A 5,967-nucleotide genomic window follows, 5' to 3' on the forward strand; every position below is an offset into this window, starting at 1 on the left:
TTTTAAAAGCGTGGCCTAAGGCTCCAAAGTGTACCCCAACTTCAAAGTGTACCCCAAAGCTCTTTTTTTCTCCTTTTTTTGTGCTTCTTTGCTTCTTTTTCTTCTTATTTCCTACAAGATTTATAAAATTAAAATATCAAGAAAATATATCATTTAAGTACAAAAAGCATTCAATATTTATGCACAAATCATCAATTTCTTGTATGAAAAAGCATAGAAAATGGGTATATGATGACATGTCATCAATGCTTACGCACCATCTCCTCAGCCAGATTTGTAGAAGCCACCAGGGCAGTAGCCCGAGTGTTCTCATTTTCTAAATCTTTCTCCAGCTTTGCCACCTTTACCTCGAGCTCCTCCTTCAAACCTTTGATCATATCGTACTCTGACTTGGCCTCCTCCATAAAAGCCTTTGTCGCATGAACGGGAACATCCTGAGCAGTCCGAAATAAGCCCGCTCCTATGTGTGCCATCCTAACACTATTTCGGGTAATAAAATCTAGATGGTGGAGAATGGACACATCATTCATAGGAAGTTGGCCATGAGGAACAATTTTATGATTGACAAAATCCACAGCATCAAAATCGGGGGCATCCAAATCAAAGGGTTCAACGGCTTTCTATCTTTTTGGAGGAGGGCCAGCAGTGGGAGAAGAGGTAGCACCAGAAGTTGATCGGGGAGGATTAGCCAAATAGAACTGAGGAGTAGGGATAACCTTCCTCGGCCCAAGGCCGCCAGAGATCGGTTTCTTAGGGGGAACCTGAGAAGAATATTCCCCCACAGCCCGGGCCGAGATGTTCTGAGTCGCGATCGCTTTCCTTGCCTTCTTAAAGGCCTTTATAGAATCCGCATTCTTCAACATCTCTGAAAGGGAAGTCAGCAAAATCAAGTCACAAAAAAAGAAAGGTACAGATCGACAAAACAAACAAATAAATAAAGAAGAACTCAAAAGAAATCGGCAAACTACCCAGTTCAGCTCGGAAAAGTGAGGGGTTCCCTAAAAACTTGTTTGTGTCGAGATGGGGAGGCTGCCGCCAATTCTCCTCCAACACATTCCCAAAGGTCTGCTCGACCTCATCTAGCATCTCCCATGAATACCTAAATACTACAACATTCTTCTACCAACATAAGGGGAAGGCAGGTTCATTATTCGACTCTAAGAAAAAAGGCCAAGCTCCCTCAACAACTCGGACCTTGAAATAATAGTTCTTAAAGAACCTAAAGGACTCATCATACATAGAAAACACTTTCTTTCCTTGGGTAGACCGGAAAGAAACCCACTAAGCCTTCTTTTTTACAAAAGTTCCAGGTTTAGTCAAAACAAATAGGTAAAGAAAGAGAGTTTGAGGAGGCTTGACATCCAATTCTTGACACAACAACTGAAAGATCTTAATGAAGCCCCATAGTTTGGATGGAGCTGGGATGGAGCTACATTACACGACCATAACAAATCGGTCTCGAAGGAGGTAAAAGGAAGGGTAATGTTCATTTGGCTAAAAAAGTAGTCATAAGCAAAAAAGAAGGGGCGTTCCCCCTGGGTCAGAGAAGGAAAACAAACCCTCTCGTCAGGGTCAGGCGCTACCAACTCGTAGTTCTTCTCATGATCTCTACTACTACAAATCCTGTGATGTTTTCAAAGCTGCACGCAGTATTTAGAATTAACCACCAAAACGCACATCCAGAGTCCAGCCAGTCAGACATGCCCTCAGGGACTTTGGAGGACGTCTCGACAATATTTTTGCGAGAAGACATGGGTTAACTAGGGGAATAACTCAGACAAATATGGAGATAACTCGAGCAAAATCATGAAGAATATCAGAAACCCGATACAGCAGTAAAAAGGGAAGACCCCAGGACCTACAGCAAGGTCCAGGGGCACCCTTTGGAGGCAATAATAAAGTAAAAGCCCACGAGAAAAGGGAAATCTATAGTCTATAACCCGAAATCTCTCAAACAAGAAAACAACCCTCCTTTGACAGCGACACTCCACAAGAAAGTCACAAATTCACAACAAAGTCATCAAAAGCCACGACCTTTTCACAGGGGATTTTTTGTCAAATCTAAAAGAAATCACCCAGGCCATACAAGACAAACAAACCATCAACATCAAATAGACCATGCAAGAAATCACTAAAGATTCAACCTTTTTAAAATCAACAGTTCACTACCTCAAGCTACAAACAGAAAATGGCCACTCATACAATTCGAGGAAACCCTTAGAGCACACAGTACAGCGGTAAATTAGACGCAACAGACACAGAGAAAGATGTAAACTTTCCATGAATTCAAGCAAGATCATAACTTCTTAAACCAAAACAACATAAGCAGAAATAGCGTGAAAAAGCAAAAAAGAGAGGAAAAGACAGACCAACCTGCAAAAGAGAGGGAATGATAACCGATCGATGATGGAAGTGATGACTAAAACAAACGCCAACAAGCACCCTTTCGAACAAAGAGGAAAAAGGAGCACGAAGGTCCAAAGAAAGGAGGAAGTTACAGTAAAAGGCAAAGAAGGGAGAAACTGAAATTTCAAAAATGAAATGAGAAAAAGGGAAGAAGGAAAAGGTAAAAAGGAATTAATGAGCCCTTAAAAGCCTTTGCACGTTCCCTAGGAAAGCACAACACACGATGCAGTTAAAGGAGTGAGAAAACGTTCCGCATTCAAGCTACTAAATGAAAACTCTACGATAAAATCGAAAAAATGCTCGAGCTCGACTTTCCCAAAAAAAAAGGGGTCAAAGTCTAGCAAAGACATGACCTCAAAAGAAAGACCAAGCTCAAGCAGGGGTACTGTTCCTTCCTGGGTCGAGCTGTATGACCTAGGCTAGTTGAAGACAAGTCAACCGACCTCTTCAGGTCAAGATTACCCGACCTCTTCTCAAAGAGCTCGGCCAAATCGCCAGAAGAGCCTAAGAAGGGCCCAAATGAAGGAACCCAACCCAAATCTAAAGGCAACTAAAGCCTAGAAAGATAAAGGTGGTTCCCCTTAAAGATAAGATGACCTCACTCAAAGATAAGATAAGATAACTATCTTATCTCCAGAAAAGGTCACTCTACACTATTATAAATACACTAGAGCACCCAGGTATAACTCATACTCTGATTCTACTAAAAACCTGCCAAAAGCACGTGCTAACTTAAGCATCGGAGTCTCCTGCAGGTACTACCACCCTCCAGTGATGAAGGATCAGCAGTACTACCAAGTCCAACAAGTCAGACACAACAGCGCCGACTACTGCCACAGATCTCGTCCGAGATCGACCTACAGTTTCAGGTAAACCTCGGAACAGATGTATTTCTCAACCCATTCTTGCACTTCGTTCAGGGAGGTGGGTGTTTTTTTTATATGAACTGGCTGAATGGCCCATCTCGTAGGCCGTTTATCAGCCCCATGATGGCTGCTTCGTTGGGGAGATTCTATATGTCGAGACATGCTTTATTAAATCTCTCCGTATATGTCTGAAGGCTCTCCCGATCTTCTTGCTTGATTCTGAGTAGACTTGGTGCATGCTTGGTTTTGTCCCTTTTAATAGAGAATTTGGCCCAAAAATTTCTTGGGGAGATCGTCGAAGCTGGTGATTGAACTTGGAGGTAGGCTATCGAACCACTTTATACCTGTTTTGGTGAGGATAACCGAGAAAGCATTACGGCGAGTTGCGTCGGAGGCCTCGGTGAAGTACATTCTACTCCTAAAGTTACTGCGATGATTGCTTAGATCGGATCCTCCGTTGTATAGGTCCATGTCGGGGGGTTTGAAATCCATGGGGACATTCGCTTTCATAATTCCCTCTAAGAACGGGTCTTGCTCTCTGAAGGGGCTGGTGATAAACCACTATTTTATGGTTTATATTGTGTTTAATTGAGTGGTTTTTATCAAGTCTTTGCCCACTTATTCATATGATTTGCATGATTTTACAATTCCTTCCCAAATTGTTCTATGATTGAAAACTCGCTTCCTAAAGATCTTGGCAAGGTATGAGAACTGGAAGTCCTATCCCAGTTATCCTTATCAATTGTGATGAGAATTGGATTTTTTCTCTCACTAAATCACCCTCTAACTATGAAGGTAAGTTAAGTGGATGAATTAATTTTAATTCCTCAAGTCCTAGTCTTTCCTTGGGAAAGGCTAGAGTTAGTGGAACTCGAATTAGTTCTTGAAGAATTTCAATTTTCAGTCAACAATGAGTTTGATAACTCAAGAGTCACCAATTAATCAACCAGAGCCAAAAGGTAGAAAAATCTAAATTATTTATATCATAAATAAAAGAAACAAATCTTAGATCTGAAAATACCTCAAATTATATTAACCAAAGAAAATCATAACATGAATGGTCATTAAACAAATAAAAGAGAAAATAAATAAATAAAACATTGAACCTAAGATGAAGAAGAGATGTTCCTAATTTCTAAAAATCCTAATCCTAATCCTAAGAGAGAGGAGAGAACCTCTCTCTCTAAAAACTACATCTAAAACTAAAAATTATGAATTATGAAAGCATGCTTGTGAATGGATGCATTCCCCCACTTTATAACCTCTAATTGATGAGCGGATAATTTATACGCTTTTTGGCATTGTTTTTAGTATGTTTTAGTTAGTTTTTATTACATTTTTATTAGTTTTTAGTTAAAATTCACTTTTCTGGGCTTTACTATGAGTTTGTGTGTTTTTCTGTGATTTCAGGTATTTTCTGGCTGAAATTGAGGGTCCTGAGCAAAAATCTGATTCAGAGGCTGAAAAGGACTGCAGATGCTGTTGGATTCTGACCTCCCTGCAGTCGAAGTGGATTTTTTGGAGCTACAAAAGCCAAATTGGCACGCTCTCAACGGCGTTGGAAAGTGGACGTCCTGGGCTTTCCAGCAATGTATAATAGTCCATACTTTGCCCAAGATTTGATGGCCTAAACCGGCGTTGCAAATCAGCTTCAGAATTCCCGGCGTTTAACGCGGAACTGGCATAAGAATTGGAGTTAAACGCCCAAACTGGCATAAAAGCTGGCGTTTAACTCCAGAAAAAGTCTCTACACATAAAAGCTTCAATGCTCAGCCCAAGCACACACAAGTGGACCCCGGAAGTGGATTTTTACGTCATTTACTCATTTCTGTATACCCTAGGTTACTAGTTCACTATTAATAGGATCTTTTGACATTGTATCTGTACCTCATGACACTTTACACATTTCTCATTGTACCTTCTACGGCATGAGTCTCAAAACCCCATGGTTGGGGGTGAGGAGCTCTGCTGTGTCTTGATGGATTAATGCAATTACTACTATTTTTCATTCAATCATGCTTGCTTCCATTCTAAGATATCACTTGTTCTAAACCTGATGAATGTGATGATCCGTGACACTCATCATCATTCTCAATTATGAACGTGTGCCTGACAACCACCTGCATTCTACCTTAGATTGAGTAGATATCTCTTGGATTCTTTAATCAAAATCTTCGTGGTATAAGCTAGAATTGATGGCGGCATTCAAGAGAATCCGGAAGGTCTAAACCTTGTCTGTGGTATTCTGAGTAGGATTCAAGGATTGAATGACTGTGACGAGCTTCAAACTCCTGAGGGCTGGACGTTAGTGACAGACGCAAAAGAATCACTGGATTGTATTCCAACCCGATTGAGAACCGACAGATGACTAGCCGTGCTGTGACAGAGCGCGTTGAACATTTTCACTGAGAGGATGGGAGGTAGCCATTGACAACGGTGAAACCCTACATATAGCTTGCCATGGAAGGAGCCTTGCGTGCTTGAAGAAGAAGACAGTAGGAAAGCAGAGGTTCAGAGGATAGAGCATCTCCAAAACCTCAACCTATTCACCATTACTGCAAAACAAGTACTTATTTCATGTTCTTTTACTTTTTACAATCAACCCTGATAATTATTGATATCCTGACTAAGAGTTACAAGATAACCATAGCTTGCTTCAAGCCAACCATCTCCGTGGGATCGACCCTTACTCACG

The sequence above is a fragment of the Arachis hypogaea genome, chromosome 5, assembly GCF_003086295.3.
Source record: "Arachis hypogaea cultivar Tifrunner chromosome 5, arahy.Tifrunner.gnm2.J5K5, whole genome shotgun sequence".
NCBI lineage: Eukaryota > Viridiplantae > Streptophyta > Magnoliopsida > Fabales > Fabaceae > Arachis > Arachis hypogaea.